The sequence below is a fragment of the Pongo pygmaeus genome, chromosome 23, assembly GCF_028885625.2.
Source record: "Pongo pygmaeus isolate AG05252 chromosome 23, NHGRI_mPonPyg2-v2.0_pri, whole genome shotgun sequence".
Classification (NCBI taxonomy): Eukaryota; Metazoa; Chordata; class Mammalia; order Primates; family Hominidae; genus Pongo; species Pongo pygmaeus.
In genome coordinates this window covers 32,247,857-32,273,941 of record NC_085931.1, presented here as the reverse complement: position 1 = coordinate 32,273,941, position 26,085 = coordinate 32,247,857, and the positions used below count along the sequence as shown (strand labels likewise).

At 42.5% G+C, this 26,085-nt stretch overlaps 1 protein-coding gene across 3 annotated transcripts in view; it reads right to left on the bottom strand.

The window, feature by feature from the left end:
• Positions 1–26,085, bottom strand: part of DGCR6L (DiGeorge syndrome critical region gene 6 like) — a 76,332-nt gene that overhangs the window by 8,697 nt on the left and 41,550 nt on the right. The gene's annotated exons all lie outside the window — the stretch shown is intronic.

Genomic DNA, 26,085 nt, shown 5'->3' with positions numbered 1-26,085 from the left:
GGCCCTGGTGAGGGTGAGGCTCCCTGCCCCACACCCTCACAACAGAGCTGCAGATGAGGACGCCCCCCAGCTGCAGTCTCAAGGGGCTACTCCACTGTGGGTGTCCCGCAACACATGCTCTCTGACCCCTTTTGTTTCAGTGCTGTCCATTTTAGTGTGTGGCACCAGGATGGCAGGGAGCTGCCACCTCAGGCTTCTCTTATTTTCACTCTGAGTAATAAGCTCTGAATGAGAGGGGCTCATTGTGTCTTTATTGTCAAATCAGTCAGGCCTTGGCCTTGGCGTGTCTTGTGTGTGCTTGACAAATGTATTGCCCATGGGGTCTGGTGGAGGCACAGCACCCTTTTAGAAGACAGGGTCTGTGTGGACCAGTTACGGGTGACATTTCCTGGGCATAGCTCTTGCCTAAGTGGTGTGGGATGGGAGGAGGGCAGGGCCTCCCACTGTCCCACCAGCAAAATGGGCTGTGTGGCCAGCTCCTCAGGACCCGAGAGCATTTGCTCCAGGTTGATAAAATGTTGCGGTGTTGGGTGGCAAGAGTAGGATTGAAACCAGCCACCCAGTTGGTGCTTTGTTACCATCAGAAGTGTTTGCTGAGTCAAAGCAAATGGCCACTCAAAACTGAGTGGGCTGAGTGCGGTGACTCACACCTGTAATCCCAGCACTTGGGGAGGCCAAAGTGGGCAGATGGCTTGAGGCCAGGAGTTCAAGACCACCCTGGGCAACAGGGCGAGAGCCTGTCTCTACAAAAAGTTTTAGAAATTTGCTGGTGTAGTGGCATGTGCCTGAAGTCCCAGCTACTTGGGAGACTGAGGTGGGATCACTTGAGCCCAGGAGGTCCGGGCTGCAGTGAGCTGAGATCACAACTGCACTGCAGCCTGGGCGACAGAACAAGAACCAAATAATAAATAAGTAAGTAAGTAACTAAATCCATCCATCCACCCCAGAGTGAGTCAGCTGGGGCTGCTGCGTTGTTCCTCCCTCACCCACAGGATTCCCTGGTTCCAGCCAGGAGACGATGGTCAACAGCCACTGCTATAGTGGTGCCTAGTTAAAACTCTTTGGTTTATTTTTCTGTAAAAAAAAAAGTGTCTAATTGCATTTGGGCAAAAAAACTTGCAGTGAAGAGAGAAAAAGAGATGAAAGCAACCTGTGAGGGAGGCTCGGGTTGACGTGCGGCAATGTGCTGTTGTGTGAGTGTGATGGGTGTGTTGGTTTACACTGTAGATGCTCAGGAAGTGAGGATGTGTGGAGTGCTGACTGTATACATGACACCTCCACTGGCCAGCCGAGTAGAGTTTCATGAAACAATGTTGGTGGACTCAGCCCTGAATCCCTCAGGCATTCAGAGAGCAACCTCTGTTTTTTTATTTTTTATTTTTTTGAGATGGAGGCTCACTCTGTTGCCCAGGCTGGACTGCAGTGGCATGATCTTGGCTCACTGCAACCTCTGCCTTCCAGGTTCAAGTGATTCTCCTGCCTCAGCCTCCCGAGTAGCTGGGATTACAGGCGCACGCCACCATGCCTGGCCTTCTCTGTCTATTACAAAGTAAAGAACTTGAGGTTCCTCATGCCAAAGCTGCAACTCCTGTAAAAGCAGGTGTGTTTGTTTTGCAGAAAAGAGGCCACATGCCACGGGGCTTTGCCCTGCGTGCTCCAGAGAGATCCATGCTGTTGGACCTTTCATCTCCTCTCCTGGAGATTGACCCAGTTATAGTGCTCTTTGGAAAAACGACAGGTGAGACCCTGCAGGCCAACCAGCTAGGTTGGAAGCAGAGCCCTGGTGGCGGCATGGCCTGCTTGCTGAAGTGTTTGGTGATGAGGGGCCAAGGGATCTTTGTTGTGCCAGACACACCCTCAATGAGTCACACTGATGGCTAGTTAGAGATAATGCAGAGAAGACCCAGAAAGCTCAGGAAAGCAGTCCACAGTTGCTGCTCATCCTCTGCGCCACTGGGAAAGTGAGATTGCTTCCTTCTGACTGGGGGGTGCGAACATGGATAGAATTCTCCTTAGACCCCACGGGCAGTCAGTAATACATGCATGTTCTGAGGTCTGCACTTAGAGCCAATGAGAGGAGGAATGTTGCTGACAGGCTTGGGCAAAAGCCCAGTGAGACTCCAGGGGGCTGGTCCTCTGCTGGCACATGCAGAATGAGAAGGAGTGAATGTCACTCAGGTGCCCAATGGTCACCCCATGTCCCAAGCTGGCCAGGCCATGACCACTGTGCCGGTGATGTGAGCCTGAGGAAAAACTTGCAAAGACCCACCAGGACTTGTGCAAAGGGTCTTCACCTCCACAAGGGAACCCTGGCCTGCCCAGATTTGTTTCTTCATCTGCTTAGCGCCATGGACAATACAAGGGGCAGCTGTATCTTCCCAGGCCACTATAACCCCAGCCTGGGTTTAGAATGGAAAACAGTCCTGCCCAGATGATGAGATGTCACTGTGTGTGTGTGTCTTTGGGCCACCATAACAAAGGACCACAGACGGAGGCCAACAACAGGAATGTGTTTTCTTACAGTTCTGATGACCAGAGGGCTGAGATCAAGTTGTTGGTAGGGTTGGTTCTGTAAACCAAAAATAAAATTCTAAGACCCCTTCTCTTGGCCAAGGGCATTCCAGAGTTAGCCTGAAAAGCTAGTTCAGGCAGTGATGAGAAGCAGAGGTTGGACATGTCTCATTTTACCCTCCTCCCTTTTGGAATTCAGGAAAAGCTGACCAGCATTAACATCAATATAGACCTTAAGTCTGATCAGAAACATTTACAATCTACTCTCTCTGAAGCCTGCTACCTAGAGGCTTCATCTGCATAAAATTTTGCTCTCCATAATCCTTTATCATCGTAACCCAGACATTCCTTTCTATTGATTCCAGGTCTTTAGATAATAACTTCACTCTTTCAACCAATTGCCAATCAGAAAAACTTTAAATCTATGTATGACCCAAAAGCCCCCTGCTTTGAATTGCTCCGCCCTTCCAGACCAAGCCAATTGTAAATCTGATCTGTACTGATTGATGTCTCATGTCTCCCTAAAAAGTATAAAAGCAAGCTGTACCCTGACCACCTTGGCCATGTGTCATCAGGACCTCCTGAGGCTGTGTCATAGATGTATCCTTAACCTTGGCAAAATGGACTTTCTAACTGGATTGAGACCTGTCTCAGATACTTCTGGGCTCACAGTTCCTTCTGAGGGCTGTAAGGGAAGGATCTGTTCTAGGACTCTCCTTGGCTTGTTGATGGCTGACATCTCCCTGTGTCTTCACAATGTCTTCCCTCTGTGTGTCTTGTTAAAAGAAAAATTTCAGCCAAATTACATTTAAAAGAGTTTAACTGAGCAAAGAACAGTTTGTGAGTTGGCAGCCTCCTGAGCCAGAGTAGGCTGACAGACTCCAGCGCAGGCACGTAGTGAAAGATTTATGCACAGAAAAAGGAGAGTGACCTACAGAAAACAGAAGTGAGGGACAGAAACAACCAGCTTGGTTGCGGCTTGGTGTTTGCCTCATTTCAACACAGTTTGAACAGTTGGCCACATTTAATTGGCCAAAACTCAGTGATTGGCACAAAGGTAGGCTAGAGTCTGTTTACGGTTCCATTTAGGTTATAGTTTACAATGTGCAGAGAAACCTTTAGGCTGAACTTAAAATATGTAAGGAGGTAGTTTTAGACTAAACTTGATTTAACAGTCTGTTTCCAAATTTCTTCTGATAAAGACACCAGTTATAGAGTGGGATTAGGGTTTGCCCCAGTGACCATGAGGTCATTTAACTTAATTACTTCTGTAAAGGGCCTGTCTCCAACTACAGTCACCTCCTGAGATAACTGGAGGTCAGGACTTCAACACATGAATTGGAAGGGAGACAAAATTGAACCCATCACAGTCATGAGGGTCAGATTGATGAGTTTGTTCCATCAGCACCTCCAGGCTGTTGGGGAACATGCAATCTTCTCTTGGCCCCACAGTCAGCCTTTGGGAAACACTTCAGTTTCTGGCAATAAGCTCCTGGAGTGGAAGAGTAGACCCAGGCCAAGGGAAATGCCCTGCTTGTAAGGCAGAGAAAAGGACCACAATAGAAGATCCAGACTAGGCTGGAGGACCGTGTGGGCCTGGCTGTGACACCAGGGTATTCCCAAAGAGATCGGTGATCTGCCCACAAGGGAGGTTCTCTCCCTCCCAGGTCATGGAAGAACCACACATTTAAAGATCCCCATCTTGGCCAGGCGCAGAGGCTCACGCCTGTAATCCCAACACTTTGGGAGGCCAAGGCGGGTGGATCCCCTGAGGTTAGGAGTTTGAGACCAGCCTGGCCAATGCCTAGACAATAAAGGTGCCAGCATCAGCTGAGAGCACAGGCAGACATCAGTCACATTTGTTACTGTGTAACTAAAAATACAAAATTAGCTGGGTGAGGTGGTGCACGCCTGTGGTCCCCGCTACTCAGGAGCCTGAGACAGGAAAATTGCTTGAACCCAGGAGACAGAGGTTGAAATGAGCTGAGATTGCATCACTGCTCTCCAGCCTGGGGGACAGAGTGAGACTGTATCTCAAAAAATAAAATAAAATAATCTAGGACAACCAAGAGAGGGACTCAGGCTCAACTTACTCTGTGTCACATATGATATATAACACTTGAGGGGGACACACACTTGTCACTTTGTATCACTATGTCCTATATGATAGCCAATGATAACTCAAGAGGGGGAGGCAGCCCTGTTCACACCATGTCACCATGCCACTTATTATATGACATCAAGGAGCCCAGACCTCAGTTGCATTATGTCACTATGGCACATACAGTATCATACAACAACTGACAGAAGGGTTGCAGGCCTGATCCACAGTGTATGTGAGTCACAAATGTCACTTATGACATCATACAGCAGGTGAGAGGGGATAGTCATTACTCACCTCGGGTCACATTGTCACACATGATACCATATGATAGCAGAGGGGGATGCAGAACTGAGTTGTATTACGTCACTATGTAACCTGTGATAGATGATAGCTGATGGGGGTGAAGACCAAAGTCACATTTTGTACCTACATTATATGAAATACACAACATGCATGAGGGAGATGCAGACACAAATCACACTGTGTGCTGTGTCCCATGTATGTGTTTAATTTCTGTGTTTAAGAGAGCTGGGTTCATGAATGAACTTAGTCACTGCACCTTTTATGATATAATACAACAGCTGAGAGAGTGGGACACATTCCTCATTCCCATTCTGTCAGTGAGTGACCACACCTTGTGTTAACTGTATGAGCCACTGTGTTTGGCCGTGTATAGTGCATGTGGCACATTGTTCACTGATACATATTTGCTCCGTATTGAAGTGAGGCAGATGCATGAGTGATTGAGAATAATGCTACCTTGGTGAAGCATTGCCTTAGAAGCATGAGGTTCAGGTACTACCATCTTCTGTGATGCATATTTAAATGTTAAGTTTAACGGTTAGGTCTGCCATGAGTGAATGAGCCTCGCATTATCTTTGAGAATCGATGTGTTTAGCAGGGTGTGGTTCATCTAATATAGCCTTCTTTAATACATGTTCACTATCTGTGTTTATTAGAAATAGGTTTGTGAGTGACTTAGCATAGTGTTTTCCCTATGAAACCTTATTTTTTGTTGTTGTTTGTTTGTTTGTTTTTGAGATGGAGTTTTGCTCTTGTCGCCCAGGCTGGAGTGCAATGGTGTAGTCTCGGATCACTGCAACCTCTGCCTCCCAGGTTCAAGCAATTCTCCTGCCTCAGCCTCCTGAGTAGCTGGGATTACAGGTGTCTGCCACCACACCCAGCTAATTTTTGTATTTTTAGTAGAGATGGGGTTTCACCATGTTGGCCAGGCTGGTCTCGAGCTCCTGACCTCAGGTGATCCGCCCGCTTCAGCCTCCCAAAGTGCTGGAATTACAGGCGTGAGCCACCATACCCAGCCGAAACCTTGTTTTAAGAAGTGTGTGGTGCAGGTCCTACCTTCTTTGTTGTTCCAAGTTCAAACCCTGTGTTTAACAGAGACAGGTACAAGATTGCCTAGGTGTAGCATAGACTCTTGGAAATACTGTGGTTAGCATTCTGTGTTTTCTGTAGTATAGTTTCAGTGATGCCTGTTTAGATAGTTTATCAGATCTAGGTACTAGTGTTATCTCAGTGAAACACTGTTTAGCTGCATGTGGTGCATGTAATACTTCGTTCATTGATATTTGTTTAAATCAATCAGTGTTTACCAGAACTAGATATATGAGTTACTGAGAATAGCCTAATCTCTGAAAATGTTTTCCAGCGTATGGTGCATGTAATATACTCTTCTATGGTACCTCTTTCCAATTTTTTTATTGTGGCAAAATATACATAACAGATTATACCATTTTTAAGTGTAGAATTTAGTGGTAGTAAGTATAGAGAGAATCTTGAAAGCAGCAAGAGAAAAGTGACTTCTCATGTGCAAGGGAGCATCTAGAAGATTATCAGTGGATATTTCAGCAGAAACCCTGCAGGCCAGAAGGTGGTGGGATAATACATTGAAAGTACTGAAAGAGTAAAGCCTGCCAACTGAGAATACTATATTTGACAAAACTGTCCTTCAGAAGTGAAGGAGAAATTAAGACATTCCCAGATAAATAAAAGCTGAAGGAATTTATTATCACTAGGTATAACAAATAAGAAATAATAAAGGGGCCAGGCATGGTGGCTCATGCCTATAATCCCAGCACTTTGGGAGGCTGAGGCAGGTGGATCACCTGAGGTCAGGGGTTCAAGACCAGCCTGACCAACATGGTGAAACCCCGTCTCTACTAAAAATGCAAAAATTATCCAGGTGAGGTGGCACATGCCTGTAATCCCAGCTACTCAGGAGGCTGAGGCAAGAGAATTGCTTGAACCCAGGAGGTGGAGGTTGAAGTGAGCTGAGATCGTGCCACTGCACTCCAGTCTAGGTGACAGAGCGAGACTCCATCTCAAAAAAAAAAAAAAAAAAAAGAAAAGAAAAGAAATAAAGGGAGTCTTTCAAGTTGATATGAAGGGATGCTAGACAGTTGCTCACCCTGATGAAAATATAAAGGTAAATACATAAAGATTAAAACCTGTATTATTGTAATTTTGGCTCATAACTCAACTTTTAATACTTTAATGGAATTTCAAAGACAAAAGCATAACAATAACTATAAATCTATTTTAATGGATACAAAGTATATAAAGTTTAATTTGTGACATCCGTAACTTAATAGTGGGGCAAAGATGTAAAGAGTAGAGTTTTTGTATGTGATTGAAGTTATCTGTTTAAAATAATAAGATAACTTTTAGATGTTCCATGCAATTCCCATAGTAACCACAAAGAAAATATCTACAGAATATATGCAAAAGGAAATGAGAAGGAAATCAAAGCATAGCACTACAAAAAATCAACTATAACACAAAGGAAGACAATAAGGGAGGAAAGAAGGACAAAAAGGCTCTAAGACATACAGAAAACAATCAAAATGGTGGTAGTAAGTCCTTCCTAATTAATAATTTCATTAAATGTATATAGGTTAAACTCCCAATAAAAAAGATATAAATTGGCTGATTGGATTTAAAAAAAAACAGAACCCAACTATATATGCTGTCTACAAGAGACTCATTTGAAATCTAGGACAAATAGGTTGGAAAGTGAGAGAATGGAGGATATTCCATGCAAATAGCAATGAAAACAGATCAGGAATGGCTGTACCAGTATAGACAAAATAGATTTTAAGTAAAAAAACTATTACAAGAGAGGGTTCTGGGAAGAAAGTGGAGTAGGAGGCAAAGGAATTCATCTTCCCACCTAGAAAATAATCACACTGGCAGAATCCATCTGATATAACTATTTCAGAACTCTAGGCTCTATCAAAGGAGGCTTGCAACCTCCAAAGGAAGGCTTAAATGATAATTTTTGTTTAATTTTGGTCAATTTCAGCTCTTAGCTCAGCAGTGGCTACCCAATCCCCATGCCCCAGCTTCATGGCAAGAAGCTTTGCATGTGTTCCTGAGGCAGCTTGTACCAAGCTTGTGGGAACAATCGTGGGCAATAAGCACTCTGTTCTCCAAATGTTAGGATTTGTGTTCTGGTTGTTGATTGCTACTTTTGATTATGGAAGTGCAAACACAGAGGCAGGGAGCCGTTATTGCTCACAAATCCCCACTCCATTGTTGCAAGCCCTTAACAGACTGAAGCAACTTCTAGGAAATAGAAAAGGCCAGAACCCCATTTCCCTTCCCCTTCATTGTTCTTTTCCCCTTTTGGGAGCCAAACATTAAAGACTAGGACACTCAAAAGCAATGGCATACACAGAGGAAATTAAAGTTACCACACATCCTTGGAGAGAGGAGTGTGTGCCCAGGGAAAGGAGCAGCTTCAGACCTGAGAAGACCTTAAGTTTACAACTCAGGTTGATCCTCAGCATGGAGACAACCTACAACAATGTAAAACATAACAAAACCCCAAAACAGCAAACCCTGAGGAAGAGGAGAGTCTCATCTCCAGAGTTACTGCATTATTAGATTCAAATGTCCAGTTTTCAATAAAAAACACAAGGCATGGTGGGAGTGTAAATTAGTTCAACCATTATAGAAGACAATCTGGTGATTCCTCAAGGATCTAGAACTAGAAATACCATTTGACCCAGCAATCCCATTACTGGGCATATACCCAAAGGATTATAAATCATTCTACGATAAAGAGACATGCACACGTATGTTTATTGCGGCATTATTCACAATAGCAAAGACTTGGAACCAAGCCAAATGTCCATCAATTATAGACTGGATTAAGAAAATGTGGCACATATACACCATGGAATACTATGCAGCCATGAAAAGGGATGAGTTCATGTCCTTTGCAGTGTCATGGATGAAGCTGGAAACCATCATTCTATGCAAACTATCACAAGGACAGAAAATCAAACACTGCATGTTCTCACTCATAAGTGGGAGTTGAATGAGAACACATGGACACAGGGTGGGGAACATCACACACAGTGGCCTGTCGGGGGGTGGGGGCCTGGGGGAAATTAGGATTAGGAGAAATACCCAATGTAAATGATGAGTTGATGGGTGCAGCAAACCAACATGGCACATGTATACCTCTGTAACAAACCTGCACATTGTGCACATTTACCCTAGAACTTAAAGTATAATTAAAACACACACACACACACACACACACACAGAGCATAGAAAAAAACTAGAAAATATGGTTCTTTCAAAGGAAAAACAACAACAGAAACTGTCCCAGAGAAAGACCAGATGGTAACCTACTACACAAATACTTTAAAACAACTTTCTTTTCTTTTCTTTTCTTTTCTTTTTTTTTTTTTTGAGACAGAGTCTCACTCTGTCTCCCAGGCTGGAGTGAAGTGGCATGATCTCGGCTCACTGCAAGCTCTGCCTTCTCCTGCCTCAGCCTCCTGAGTAGCTGGGACTACAGGCGCCCGCCACCATGTCTGGCTAATTTTTTTTGTATTTTTTTAGTAGAGACAGGGTTTCACTGTGTTAGCCAGGATTGTCTCGATCTCCTGAGCTCGTGATCCACCCACCTTGGCCTCCCAAAGTGCTGAGATTACAGGCATGAGCCACCACACCCAGCCTAAAACAACTTTCTTAAAGATGTTCAAAGAACTAAAAGAAGATGTGGAGAAAGTCAATAAAATGATATGTAAACAAAATGGGCATATCAATAAAGAGATAGAAAACCTAAAAAGAGGAAAAAATAAATTCTGGAGTTAAAAGTGTAGTGATTGAAATAAAAGTTCACCAGAGGGATTCAAAGGCAGATCTGAGCAACAGAAGATTGAGAGAACTTGAAGATGGGACATGTGGGCGGCAAGCCATCCAGGTGCTGAGGCAAGAGACCAAGGGCACGAGCTGTTCCAGTATAATAAAATATATAAAACAACAAGAGTTATAGTAGATCTAGATCATAGACATGATTATATATGAATATCATTAATCAGTTACCGGAGGCCTAACCATCTCCCTGTGATGCTGTGCTTCAGCGGTCACACTCCTAGTCCACCTTCATGTTCCATCCTGTACACCTGGCTCTGCCTTCTAGATAGCAGTAGTAAATTAGTGAAAGTACTAATAGTCCCTAATATGCAGAAATAATGGCATAAGCTGTCTTTCTCTCTGTCTCCTCTCCCTCTCTGCCTCGGCTGCCAGGCAGGGAAGGGCCCCCTGTCCAGTGGACACGTGACCCAGGTGACCTTACCTATCATTAGAGGTGACTCACACTCTTTACCCTGCCCCTTTTGCCTTGTATCCAATAAATAACAGTGCAGCCAGACATTCGGGGCCTCTACCGGTCTCCGCATCTTGCTGGTAGTGGTCCCCCGGGCCCAGCTGCCTTTTCTTTTATCTCTTTGTCTTGTGTCTTTCTTTCTACACTCTCTCATCGCCGCACACGGGGAGAGACCCACCGACCCTGTGGGGTGGGACCCTACATCTGGCGCTCGGACGTGGGGCTCTCCCTCGCTGTGTGAAGTTGCACCCTGAGTGCGGCATTCAGCGGAGGATTTCAATGAGAGATTCCTGAGGACTGTGATCAGTAAGCTTGGTGGTAAGCTAGAGCACTCAGAGTATTCCGGGGACACCATGGGACAAGCCAGTACTAAGTACTCAGACTCGGCTAGAGTCACAGGCTCCCTTGAAGCCTGGTTCTTTTCTCCTGATCGGACTCAGTTAGAGTCACAGGCTCCCTTGAGGCCTGGCTCCTTTCCTCCCGATCAGACTCAGAGTCACAGGCTCCCTTGAAGCCTGGCTCCTTTCCTCCTGATCGGACTCGGTTAGAGTCACAGGCTCCCTTGAAGCCTAGTTCCTTTCCTCCGGATCAGACTGAGAGTCACAGCCTCCCTTGAAGCCTGGCTCCTTTCCTCCTGATCGGACTCGGTTAGAGTCACAGGCTCCCTTGAAGCCTAGTTCCTTTCCTCCGGATCAGACTGAGAGTCACAGCCTCCCTTGAAGCCTGGTTCCTTTCCTCCCGATTGGACTCAGAGTCACAGGCTCCCTTGAAGCCTGGCTCCTTTCCTCCTGATTGGACTCAGTTAGAGTCACAGCCTCCCTTGAAGCCTAGCTCCTTTCCTCCCGATCGGACTCAGCTAGAGTCACGGGCTCCCTTGAAGCCTGGTTCCTTTCCTCCTGATCGGACTCGGTTAGTCACGGGCTCCCTTGAAGCCTGGTTCCTTTCCTCCTGATCGGACTCGGTTAGTCACGGGCTCCCTTGAAGCCTGGTTCCTTTCCTCCTGATCAGACTCGGTTAGTCACAGGCTCCCTTGAAGCCTGGTTCCTTTCCTCCTGATCGGACTCGGTTAGTCACAGGCTCCCTTGAAGCCTGGTTCCTTTCCTCCTGATCGGACTCGGTTAGAGTCACAGGCTCCCTTGAGGCCTGGCTCCTTTCCTCCCGACCGGACTCAGAGTCACAGGCTCCCTTGAAGCCTGGCTCCTTTCCTCCCGATCGGACTCAGCTAGAGTCACGGGCTCCCTTGAAGCCTGGTTCCTTTCCTCCCGACCGGACTCAGAGTCACAGGCTCCCTTGAAGCCTGGTTCCTTTCCTCCCGATCGGACTCAGTTAGAGTCACAGGCTCCTTTGAAGCCTGGTTCTTTTCCTCCTGATCGGACTCGGATAGAGTCACAGGCTCCCTTGAAGCCTGGTTCTTTTCCTCCCAATCAGACTGGGTTAGAGTCACAGGCTCCCTTGAAGCCTGGTTCTTTTCCTCCTAATCGGACTCAGTTAGAGTCACAGGCTCCTTTGAAGCCTGGTTCTTTTCCTCCCAATCAGACTGGGTTAGAGTCACAGGCTCCCTTGGAGCCTGGTTCCTTTCCTCCTACTCAGACTCAGCTAGAGTCACAGGCTCCTTTGAAGCCTGGTCCGCAGTTGCCGTGGCAGCCTGAATTTCAGACCCATGAAAGACCTGCTCAGCAGGTAATCTCATCTACCCTTGCCACTCACAAGCAACAAATTACATACATCCCTGAAAATGACACTCCTCTTATGGGGGCTACAGCTCAGGCAAGGAAATACGGGGATCCCAAAGCCTGGCAATTTCCTGTAATTTTACAACCTCCAGTACCTGCCACCCCAGCAGCACAAAATCACCCACAGCCCATTGTTGATCTTGCTCAGCAGGCGGCTGATCTCATGGCACCTTCATGCTCTGTATTAATATCTTGTTTTTCTGCAGTACAACAAGCAGTTGCAGTAGCCAGTTTGGTTATTGCCCCAGAAAAAATCCAGACTTCTTCTCCTTATCACTATTTAGGAATGCAGCTAAAAGACAAGGTTATTAAGCCCCCCCACAAAAAAATCATTCTTCCCCTCACCTGATTACAAGTCTGACAGGCTTTTGCAACCTACATCAGTTGGCAAGTACATTTGGCACGTTTCCTGGGTAAAATTGATAATCACTATCCTAATGTAAAATTATTTCAGTTCCTTAAACTCACTTCTTGGATTTTACCTAACATTACTAGAAACACCCCATTAGCTGAAGCTGTCACTGTTTTTACTGATGCTTCCTGTAATGGCTGAACAGCATATACAGGACCAAGAGAACATGTTCTTAGCACAGGAGCTATTTCAGCACAATGAGCTGAACTGCTTGCCGTTATGGCTGTCCTTGAAGATTTTCCTGAGCCAGTTAACATTGTCTCTGACTCAGCATATGTAGTACATGTTGCTCACAACATTGAAACTGTCTTAATCAAATTTCTGCCTGATGATAACCTATTCTTTCTTTTTCAAAAGTTTCAGTCTGTGCTCAGAGCAAGGTCTTCTCCTTTCTACATTACTCACATTTGGGCCCACACACCCCTCCCTGGACCCCTCTCGGCAGCAAATGCCAGAGCTGGTACACTAGTTACTCCCGTTTTTACAGATGCAGAAAATTTTCATGCTTTAACTCATGTCAATACTGCGGGACTCCAAAACAAGTTCCCCCTTACATGGAAACAAGCTAAAACCATTGTGTGTCACTGTCCTACTTGTCAGGTGTTAATTTTACAGCCACTTTCTTCAGGAGTTAACCCTAGAGGACTTTCACAGAATGCTCTCTGGCAAATGGACGTGACTCATTATCCTCCTTTTGCAAGCTTTCTTTTATACATGTAACTATTGATACCTTTTCTCATTTTATTTGGGCCACTTGTCAAACAGGAGAAAGTACAGCTCATGTTAAACAACCTATGCTTTCCTGTTTCTTGGTTATGGGCTGTCCCGAGAAACTAAAAACTGATAACAGCCCAGGCTACACTAGTGCTGCTTTTAAAAAGTTTACTCAGACATGGGCAATTACTCACACAACTGGCACCCCCTATAACTCTCAAGGACAGGACTTGGTTGAACAAGCCTATAAAACACTCAAAGATCAACTTCGAAAACAGGATACTAAATCAAAGAGAGATGCTGCTACTCCTCATGTTCAATTAAATCTGGCTCTTTTTACACTAAATTTCTTAAATCTAACAAGAAATCAACCTTTTGCAGCAGGAGAACAACATTTTACTGGAAATAAATTTGATCCACAAAAAGGAATGTGGGTATGGTGTAAGGTTGCAAAAACTAACATATGGGAATTAGGCACGGTCATAACTTGCGGTAGATGTTTTGCTTGTGTTTCCCCAGGAAAAGGACTACAGCCTGTGTGGGTCCCCTCCCGACAATTAAAATTACACCATAACTCCAAAGATGAAACGCTCCCAGAAACAAAAGGTAAAGACCCATAGGAAACAAAAGAGCAACCTTCACCGCCTGACACATACACTTCATGACCTCCACGTTGAGACAAAATCTTGCCATGTGACCTGCAACACCGCTCGTGCAACTCCACCAACATGGGGTCAAATAAAGGTTTTATCTCATCAAACAGAAAATTTATTAAAAGAAAAAGGAATCCCAAAAATGACTGGTAATATAATTCTGGCTGCCTTTATGGTAGTCAGTGCAGCAGTAAGTATACCCCCGGTTGGGGCAATTCATAATTATACTTACTGGGCATATGTTCCTTTTCCCCCTCTAATTCAGTCTGTCTCCCGGATGGACTCCCCAGTAGAAGTTTACACTAATAATAGTGCATTCATGCCCGTACCTAATGATGATCGGTTTCCAACTCAACTGGAAGAAAAAGGTATAAACTTTAATCTGTCAATTGGCTACAAATATCCACCACTATGCATTGGGATGTCACCTGGCTGTTTAGCTTATTCTTACCAGAATTGGATGTGGACTGTACCACCCTTTACAAATGATTCTTATCAAGTACATAATGTGTTCAGTACTAACTCTTTTCAACTTCTAACTGTCAAACTTACTACATATGAGGAATGGAGAGTTCCTCTCACTACCAAAACTAATAAAACAAAAGGACTGCCAGACTGCCCAAAGAAACTTACAAAGGGACCTTTATAGTGACTTCAATTTTATGGAATAATTGTAATGCTCCTAAGGCTGTTGTGCTCCAAAGTCTAGCCACGGGTATTGTTATTGATTGGGCTCCAAAAGGGCATTATTGGCAAGATTGCTCTGGCAAAAATACCTCATGCTCAGAGTTTAATTATTTGTTAGATTATATAGAGGATGGATGGCAGTCATACAGGCTGAGACAATGGGTGTCTCCTTACCCATTTAAATGGATGGACGCTGGCATTGCTCCTCCTAGACCAAAAGTGATTCATCCCTTTGTTACCCCAGAACATCCTCAACTATGAAAATTAGCTGCAGCTATGACAGGAATAAGGATATGGAACACTACCTATCAACTCCTTCACACTAATACCAAAACACTCACATTCAACATCACCTTCATATCTGAACAGGTGACACCCATCAGGAGCTGTGTCAAACCCCCTTACATGCTGTTAGTTGGAAATATAATTAGCATTCCCAATACACAAATTATAGAATGTGATAACTGTAAGCTGTTCACGTGCATTGATGCTCCTTTTAATCCCACTACAAGTATTCTCTTGGTAAGGGCTAGGGAGCGGGGAGGAATACCAGTTTCTTTACACCATCCATGGGAGTCTTCCGCCTCTATCCACATAGTCAATAAAGTTCTTAAAGGCATCCTCAAAAGAACAAAGAGATTTATTTTTACTCTTATTGCAGTCCTTGCAGGACTAATTGCAGTTACTGCAGCAGCAGCAGCTGCTGGAGTTGCCATCCACAATTCTGTCCAAACCGCTCAATATGCAGAAGCATGGCAGAAAAACTCCTCCAGACTTTGGAATTCTCAGGCCCAAATTGATCAAAAATTAGCTAATCAAATTAATGATCTCCGCCAAAGTGTAATCTGGCTGGGAGATAGAGTTATGAATTTGGAACACCGTATGCAATTACAGTGTGATTGGAATACTTCTGATTATTGCATAATGCCTTATGCTTATAATAAAGATCAACATAGCTGGGAAAAGGTTTCAAGACATTTAAAAGCCTGGGATGATAACTTAACCTTGGATATTTCACAACTTAAAGAGCAAATCTTTGAGGCTTCACAAGCTCATTTATCCACTGTTCCTGGCTCAGACTTTTTGAAAGCATAACTAAACAATTATCTGACTTTAATCCCTTCAAATAGATCAAACCCCTCGGAGGATCATTGTTGTCACTGGCATTATTTATATTGGTATGCTTATGTAGTCTCCTTTTAGTCTGCAGATGCCTCCAAGGAGTCCGAAACCAAGTCCGAAGTCAACGACAAGCAATGATGGCGATGGCGATCCTAGTTAATAAAAAGGGAGAAGATGTGGGCGGCAAGCCATCCAGGTGCTGAGGCAAGAGACCGAGGGCATGAGCTGTTCCAGTATAATAAAATATATAAAACAACAAGAGTTATAGTAGATCTGAATCACAGACATGATTATATATGAATATCATTAATCATTAGTTATCCGGAGGCCTAACCATCTCTCTGTGATGCTGTGCTTCAGCGGTCACACTCCTAGTCTGCCTTCATGTTCCATCCTGTACACCTGGCTCTGCCTTCTAGATAGCAGTAGTAAATTAGTGAAAGTACTAATAGTCCCTAATATGCAGAAATAATGGCATAAGCTGTCTTTCTCTCTGTCTCCTCTCCCTCTCTGCCTCGGCTGCCAGGCAGGGAAGGGCCCCCTGTCCAATGGACACGTGACCCAGGTGACCTTACCTATCATTGGAGGTAGAGGAGTCAGGAGTCTGAGATCAGCCTGGCCAACATGGAGAAACCCCGTCTCTACTAAAAATACAAAATTAGCCAGGCATGGTGGTGCATGCCTGTAATCCCAGCTACTTGGGAGGCTGAGGCAGGAGAATCGCTTGAACCCAGGAGGCAGAGGTTGTGGTGAGCTGAGATCGCACCATTGCGCTCTAGCCTGGGCAACAAAAGTGAAACGCCATCTCAAAAAAAGAAAAAAAAGAAAAAAATTAGCCAAGTGTGGTGGCACATGCCTGTAGTCCCAGCTACTCAGGAGGCTGAGGCAGAAGAATTGCTTGAATGTGGGAGACAGAGGTTGCAGTGAGCCGAGATCACACCACTGCACTCCAGCCTGGGCAACAGAGTGAGACTCCACCTCAAAAAAAAAAAAAAAAAAGGCTGAACACTTCCCAAATTTGATGAAAGACATGAAAATAAACATTCAGAAAACTCAATGAACTCCAAGTAGGATGAACTAAAAACGACTCATATAATTAGCCAGTAGGGCCTCTTGAAAGCACCAAGAGAGAAGCAACTAGTCACATGCTAGGAATATATAATAGGATTATAAGTAGATTTCTCATCAGAAACTTTGGAGAACAGACGACAATGGGATGACATATGCAAAGGGCTAAAAGAAAAACAACCACTACCTCTCAACCAAGAATCCTATATCCAGCAAAACTGTCCTTCAAAAGTGAGGAAGAAATTGGGAAATCCCCAAATAAACAAAAGTTGAGAAGTTTGCTACCATTAGACCTGTCCTGCAAGAAATCTTAAAGAGAATCATGCAGGTTGAAAAGAAAGAACACTAGATAGTAACTCAAAGCCATATGAAGAAATAAAGATGTCAGTAAAAGTAAATATAAGGCTGGGCACAGTGGCTCACATCTGTAATCCCAGCACTTTGGGAGGCCGAGGCAGGCAGATCATGAGGTCAGGAGATCGAGACCATCCTGGCTAACATGGTGAAACCCCGTCTCTACTAAAAATACAAAAAATTAGTCAGGCGTGGTGGTGGGCGCCTGTAGTTCCAGCTACTTGGGAGGCTGAGGCAGGAAAATGGCATGAACCCAAGAGGTGGAGCTTGCAGCAAGCCGAGATTGCACCACTGCACTCCAGCCTAGGTGACAGAGTGAGACTCCATCTCTAAAAAAAAAAGTAAATATATGGGAAAATATTAAATCTAGTATTATCATAAATTTGGTTTAAAACTCCATGTTTTGCTTTCTATATAATTTAATAGACTAATGCATTAAAAACAATTATTAATTTATGTTTATGGACACACAATGTACAAAAGTATAATTTTGTGACATCAATAACTGGCAGAGAGGAGGGACAAAACTAAGTGAGGAGAGTTTTTGCATATTATTGAAATATAGCTGGTATAAATTCAAATTAGAGTGCTATAACTTTAGAATGTTAAGTGTAATCCCTATGGTAACCACAAATAAAACAGTTATATAACATAAAAAAGCAAATGAGAAGGGAACTAAAACACTTTGCTACAAAAAATCAACTAAATATAAATGAGATCATGCAGGAAATGGACAAAAATGCTGTAAGGCATATAGAAAATGAATAGCAAAATGCCAGAAGTCAGTCCCCCCTTATCAGTAATTATTACTTTTTAAACCATTTTGTTGAGGAATGATTTACATAAAAACTGTACATATTTAATGTATGCATCTTGATAAATTTATACCATAAAACCATTCCCATCATCAAGGCCATAAACATATCAATCACCTTTTAAAATTTCCTTCTGCCTCTTTACTATTGTTTAAAAAATGTTTTTAATGGCCAGGTGTGGTGACTCACGCCTGTAATCCCACCACTTTGGGAGGCAGAAGCAGGCAGACCACCTGAGGTCAGGAGTTCAAGACCAGCCTAGCTAACATGGCAAAACCCCATCTCTACAAAATATACAAAAATTAGATGGGCGTGGTGACAGGCTCCTGTAATCCGAGCTATTTGGGAGGCTGAGGTGGGAGAATTGCTTGAACATGGGAGACGAAGGTTGCAGTGAGCTGAGATAGTGCCATTGCACTCCAGCCTCAGTGACAAGAGTGAAACTCTGTCTCAAAAATATATTTTTTAATTAAAACAATTTAAGAATATAATATAGTTTATTTTCTGTGGGTACTATGCTGTATAGCTCTCCAGAACTTACTTATCTTGCATAACTGAAATCTGCATACTTTAACCATCAACTTCCCATTTCCTTCTCTCCCCCAGCTCCCAGCAACCACCGTTCTGTTCTCTTCTTCCGAGTTTGACAACTTTAGGTTCCACACATAAGTGAGATTGTACAATATTTCACTTTCTGTGTCTGGCTTATTTTACTTCACATAATGCTCTCCAAAAATGCAACTGATTTTTGGATGTTGACTCTGTATCTTGCTACTTTATTGAATTTATTACTTCTAACAGTTTTTTAGTGAAGTCTTTACAGTTTTCTATACATAAAAATATGTCATCTATGGAGACCATTTTACTTCCATTCTTATTTCTTTACTTGCTTAATTGTTCTGGCTAGGACTTCCAGTCCTATTTTGAGTAGAAATGCTGAGAATAGGAATTCTTGTCTTGTTCTTCATCTTAGAGGAAAAACGTTCAGTTTTTCATTGTTGAGTATAATGTTAGCTGTGGTCATGTTACATGTGGTCTTTATTATGTTGAGGTACATTCCTTCTGTACCTAATTTGTTCAAAGTTTGTTGTTATTTTTTTAATCATGAAAGGGTGTTGAATTTTATCAAGTGCTTTTTAATAATAAAAATAAAGGATTTTTATCCTTTATTGTGTTGATGTGGTGTATCACATTTAGTGACTCTTGTATATTAAAGCATCCTTGCATGCCAGAGATAAATCCCACTTGTTCCTGGTAAATAATTCTTGTTTACTAGTATTTTGTTGAGAATTTTTGCATTTATGTTAACCAGGGATATTGACCTATAGTTTTCTTATTTTGTAGTGTTCTTATCCGGCTTTGGTATCAGGATAATGCTGGCCTCTTAGAATGAGTTTCAACGTGTTCCCTTCTCTTTAATTTTTTAGAAGAGTTTGAGAAGTATTGCTATTAATTCTTCTCCAAACGTTTGTTGAAATTCACCAGTAAAACCATTTGGTCCTGGGATTTTCTTTGTTGGGAGATTTTTCATTACTACAATCTCGTTACTTATTTTCCTTTTCTTTTCTTTTCTTTTTTTATTATACTTTAAGTTCTGGGATACATGTGCAGAACTTGCAGGTTTGTTACTTAGGTATACATGTGCCATGGTGGTTTGCTGCACCCATCAACCCATCATTTACATTAGGTATTTCTCCTAATGCTATCCCTCCCCTTGCCCCCCACCCCCAACAGGCCCCTGTTGTGTGATGTTCCCCTCCCTGTGCCTGTATGTTCTCATTGTTCAACTCCCACTTATGAGAACATGCAGTGTTTGCTTTTCTGTTCCTGTGGTAGTTTGCTTAGAATGATGGTTTCCAGCTTCATCCATGTCCCTGCAAAGGATATGAACTCATTCTTTTTTATGGCTGCATAGTATTCCATGGTGTATATGTGCCACATTTTCTTTATCCAGTCTAACATTGATGGGCATTTGGGTTGGTTCCAAGTCTTTGCTATTGTGGAGAGTGCTGCAATTCTTTACTTATTTTTGATTCTGTTCAGATTTTTGATTTATTTATGGTTCAGTCTTGGTAGGTTGTGTATTTCTAGGAAATTATCCATTTCTTCTAGTTTATCCAATTTCTTAGTATATAATTGTTCATAGTAATCTCTTATAATCCTTCGCATTTCTATTATATCATCTGTAGTATCTCCTATTTCACTTACAATTTTATTCATTTGAGTATTCTATTTTTTTAACCTAGCTAAAGTTTTGTCAATTTTGTTGATCCTTCAAAAGAACTGATTTATTGACCTATTCTATTGTTTTTCTAGTTTCTATTTCATATATTTCTCCTACAATCTTTATTATTTTCTTCCTTCTGCTAACTTTCGGTTAGTTTCTTCTTTTTCTAGTTCCTTGAGGGGTAAACATAGGTTGTTTATTTGACATATTTCTTTTTTCTTAGTATATGCATTTATTGCTATAAACTTTCTGCTGAGAGCTGCTTTTGCTGCATCCCATGCAGTTCAGAATATTGTGTTGCAATATTTGTCTCAAGATATTTTTTATTTCTTCTTCAATCCACTGATTGTTCAGAAGTGTGTTAATTTCCACATATTTGTGAGTTTTCCAAATTTTTCCTATTATTAATTTCTAATCTCATACCATTGCGGTCAGAAACAATACTATTATGATTTCAATCTTCTTAAATTTGTTAAGACCTGTTTTGCAGCTAATATGTGATCTACCCTGGAGAATGTTCCATGTGTGCTTGAGAAGAATGTATATTTCTCTGCTATTGGATGAAATGTTCTGTATATGTCTATAAGGTCCATTTGGGCTATAGTGTTAAGTTCACTGTTTCTTTCCTGATTTGTGTCTGCATCATCTATCCATGGTTGTAAGTTGGGTACTGAAGTCCCGTACTATTATTATATTGCTGTCTACTTCTCTCTCCCACTCTGCTATTTGCTTAATATATTTAGTTGCTCTGTCCTCCTGAGGAATTGACTTCTTTATCATTATATAATAACTTTCTTTGCCCCTTGTGACAGTTTTTGACTTAATGTCTATTTTATCTGATATAAATCAAACCATCCTTGCTCTGTTTTTGGTTACCACTTGCATAGAATATCTTTTTCCATCTCCTCACTTTCACCCTATGTGTATCAAAACTAAGGTGCAAGCAAGGTTGCTTGTGTGCAACACATTGTTGCATCTATTTTTTAATCTGTTTAGTTACTCTTTGCGCTGTGATTGGGGAATTTAATCCATTTACATTTAAAGCAATTATCATTAGGTACAGATTTTCCCTTCCATTTTGTTGTTTTCTGATTGTTTTGTAGTTCCTTTTTTCCTTTCTTCTCTTGCTGTCTTCTTTGGTGATTTGATGATTTTTAAAAAGTACTGTGCTTTGATTCCTTTTTCCTTATTTTGTGTATCTACTACAATTTTTATCTTTGTGATTACCATAAGGCTTACATAAAACATACTTATAACAGTTTATTTTAAGCCAATAACACCTTAATTTTGATTGCACACAAAAATTCTACACTTTTATTTCCACATTTTATGTTACTGATGTTCCAATTTACATTGTGTTCCTTTTATATTGTGTATCCATTAAAAATTATTGTAGCTATATTTATTATTATTATTATTATTATTATTATTATTATTATTACTTTGAGACTGAGTTTTGCTTTTGTTGCCCAGGCTGGAGTACAATATCGGCTCACCACACCCTCCACCTCCCAGGTTCAAGTGATTCTCCTGCCTCAGCCTCCCAAGTAAGTGGAATTACAGGCATGCACCACCATGCCCAGCTAATTTTGTATTTTTAGTAGCAACAGGGTTTCTCCTTGTTGGTCAGGCTGGTCTCAAACTCCTGACCTCAGGTGACCCACCCACTTCAGCCTCCCAAAGTGCTGGGATTAGAGGTGTGAGCCACCACACCCAGCCTATAGTTATTTTTAGTACTTTTATATTTTAACTTTTATACTAGAGTCAAAAGTGATTTATACACCACCATTGCAATATTAGAGTGTTACAAATTTGACTATATACTTACCTTTACCTGTGAACTTAATATCTTAATGTTTTAATGCTGCTAATCAGAATCCTTTTATTTCAACTTGAAGAACTGCCTTATAAGGCAGGTCCAGTGGTGATGAACTCCCTCAGAATTTTTTTGGTGGGAGTCTTGGAAAGACCTTATCATCTCTTTTTCATTTCTGAAGGACAGCTTTACAAGGTGTAGTTTTCTTGATTGGCAGCTTTTTTCTTCCAACACATTGAATATAGCATTCTATTCTCTCCTGGCTTGTAAGGTTTCTGCTCAGAAACCCACTGATAGCCTTATTGAAGTTTCCTTGTATGTGATGATTTCCTTTCTTCTTGCTGCTTTTGAAATTCTCTTTTTGTCTTTGACTTTTGATATTTTAATTACAAATATGTTGGTATTATTTTCTTTGGGCTGGCCTTTTCTGGGGCCTCTGAACTTCATGTATCTGGAAGCCCATTTGCCTCTAAGGATTTGGAAAGTTTTTACCCATTATTTCTTCAAATATACTTTCAGGTCTTTTCTATCTTTTCTACTTCTTGGAAATTCATAATGTGTTTGACCCACTTCATGGTGGTGTCCTATAAATCCCAAAGCCTTTTACTTTTTAAATTATTTTTTCTTTCTGGTCATCTGACAGAATATTTCAAATGTCCTATCTTTAATTTCAGATTCTTTCTTCTGGTTGATCAAGTCTGCCATTGAAGCTCTCTATTGCATTTTCATTTCATTCATTTTATTTATTTATATATATTTTTGAGACAGAGTCTTGCTCTGTCACCCAGGCTGGAGTGCAGTGGTGCTATCTTGGCTCACTCCAACCTCCGCCTCCCAGTTCAAGTGATTCTCCTGCCTCAGCCCCCTAGTAGCTGGGATTACAGGTGTGTGCCACCATGCCTGGCTAATTTTTGTATTTTTAGTAGAGATGGGGTTTCACCATGTTGGCCAGGCTGGTCCTGAACTCTTGACCTCAAGTGATCCACCTGCCTTGGTCTCCCAAAGTGCTGGGATTACAGGTGTCGGCCACAGTACCTGGCTTGCATTTTTATTTTATTCATTGTATTCTTCAGCTCCAGAATTTCTGTTTGGTTCTTTTTATTATTTCTATATCTTTATTGAACTTTTAGTTTTGCTCATCTATGATATTACTGACTTGATATCTACATTCTAGTAAATTTCACTGAGCTACCTTAAATCAATTATTTTGAATTATTTGTCAGGCAATTTGTAGACCTCTATTTTGGGGGGGTCGATTACTGGCGATTTATTATTTTAGTAGTGTCATATTTGCTGATCCTTCATGATCTATGTAGACTTTCATTAATGTCAATGAAGAAGCAAGTACCATTTTTTTTTTTTTTTTGAAACAGAGTCTTGCTCTGTCACCTAGCTGGAGTGCAGTGGCATGATCTCAGCTCACTATAACCTTTTCCCCTCAGGTTCAAATGATTCTCGTGCCTCAGTCTCTCAAGCAGCTGGGATTACAGGCATGTGCCACCACACCTGGCTAATTTTTTTGTATTTTTTTTGTAGAGACAGAGTTTCACTGTGTTGGCCAGGCTGGTCTCAAACTCCTGGCCTCAAGCGGTCTACCCTCCTTGGCCTCCCAATGTGCTGGGATTACAAGTGTGAGCCATCATGCCCAACCTCTCTTCCTGTCTTTATAGATTGGTTTCAGCAGGTACAAATCTTTTCCTGCTGGATCCCTTGACTGGATCACAGTCAAGTGGGCCTGGAGCCATATCATGTGGCTGCTGCCTGGTCTGCAGCTGTATCTCCAGTTGGCAGGCCTGCTATCAGGGCATAGGTTGGTGATGCAGTTTCTGCTGGATCCTCAGGAGGACTGGACTGCCTCTAAGACCCTGATTGAACAGGACTGGAGCCAGGTCATGGGGCCACTTCTAGCTCCACAGTCAAGTCTTCAGATATCAGGCCTATTACCAAGGGCATGGACTGGTATAGCTCCCTGTGGGTCCCAGATTGAGCTCCTGCTGGTTTACTAGGTAGGTCCATGGGAAGACAGGACTGTCTCCAGACCACAGTAGAGCAGGGCTACAGCCAGGTCACAGGACAGCTTTGGTGACCACATTTGGGTTCAAGATTGGTGGTCCTCTTATTAGGAGAATGTCTTTCACCAGGTCCCAGGATGGGCTGGACTGTGCCCAGACTGTGGCAAAGCAAGACTGGAATGGAGTCCCAGGGCTACTTTAGTGTCCATAGCTGAGACTGAGATCAGCAGGCCTGTTACCAAGGGCACATAAAGGCATCACTGGATTCCTGGGCAGGCAAGACTGACTGTGGTAGAGTGGGGCTGAAGCCAGTTCAGGGCTGCTTTCGTTTCTGCAGTCAGGACCATGGTTAGAAGGCCTGTTACTGGAGGCATAAATGGTCATGGTTCCTCCTAGGTGCTTAGTGGATGGGGCTAGTTGCAAGACCATGATCAAGTGGAGCTGGACCCAAGTCCATAGGAGGACAAAGCTGCCTTCAGTCTGCAACTGGGAACCTGTCACTGGTGTGTGGACCTGCTTTCTCAAAGCATCTCTCCTTGGTTTTGGGCTTTGATAGAGTTTTGCAACCTCCTGCCTGGATATTGAAACTCCTGCAAAGGCAGTTTGTCCATGAATGGCTGCCAGATCATTGTTTGTGTGGGGAGAGGTGAGTGGAGGACCTCCTATTCTGCCATCTTGCTGATGCCACCCTAAGATGATTATTTGAATTCTTTGTCAGGCAATTTGTAGATCTTCATGTCTTTGGAGTCAGCCACTGGAGTTTCATTTTCTTTCTTTGGTGGTGTCATGTTTTCTCATGCTTCCTGTTCTTCGAAGACTTAGATTGCTTTCTTCACATTTGAAGAAGGAGTCATCTTTTCCACTCTTTACTAACTTTGGGAGAGAAAGACCTTCAATTAGCTAAGCTATAGATTCTGGGGTTCTCTCACTCCTTTTCTGTGGGTGGTCCTGCTCTACTACTCATGTTCCCTTTTAAGGGGGATGTCTTAGGATTTTGTCCCTTGTCTTCATTTCACAAATGAATACAACAACCAGACCAGACATAAGTAAGGAAATACAGCACTTGAACAATACCTGAAAAAAGAACTAGACCTAATAGACATACACAGGATATTCTACCCAACAACATAATACACATACTTCTCAAGTATACATGGGACATTTTCAGGATAGACCATATAACACATCACAAATTAATTCTCAATAGGGGCTGGGTGCAGTGGCTCACATCTGTAATCCCAGAGTACTTTGGGATGCCGAGGTGGGTGGATTGCTTGAGGCCAGGAGTTTGAGACTAGCCTGGCCAACATGGTGAAACCCATCTCTACTAAAAATACAAAAATAAGCTGGGCGTGGTGCTGCTTGCCTGTAATCTCAGCTTCTTGGGAGGCTGAGGCAGGAGAATTGCTTAGGAACCCAGGAGGTTGAGGCTGCAGTGAGGCAAGATTGTACCACTGTACTCCAGCCTGGGTGACAGAACGAGACCCTGTCCCAAAAAAAGAAAAAAAAAAATCTCAATAGATTTAAACAGGTAGATATTATACATAGTATCTTCTCTGGCCACAACAGGATAAAGTTAAAAATCAATAACAGAAGATGAAAAAGTTCACCAATTAGTAGAATTTAAACAACAGACTCTCAAACAATCAATGCATCAAAGAAGAAATCACAAAGAAATTATAAAATTCTTAAAGACAAATGAAAATGAAAGCACCCTATATCAAAACTTATGGGTTGTGGCCGGGCGTGGTGGCCCATGCCAATAATCTCAGCACTTTGGGAGGCTGAGGCAGGTGGATAGCTAGAGGTCAGGAGTCCAAGATCAGCCTGGCCAACATGGTGAAACCCTGTCTCTACTAAAAATACAAAAATTAACTGGGAGTGGTGGTACATGTCTGTAGTCCCAGCTACCCAGGAGGCTGAGGCATGAAAATTGCTTGAACACAGGAGGTGGAGGTTGCAGTGAGCTAACACTGCACTCCAGCCTAGACGACAGAATGAGACTTTGTCTCAAAAAACAAACAAACAAAAAAACACAACTTATGAGTCGTGGTGAAAGGAGTGCTAAGGAGGAAATTTATAACTATAAACACATTAAAAAAAATAAGAAACATCTCAATCCAACAACATAAGTTTACACAGAAACTAGAAAAAGAAGAGTAAAACTAAACCCAAAGTTAGCAGAAGGAAGGAAACAATAGAGATTAGGGCAGAGA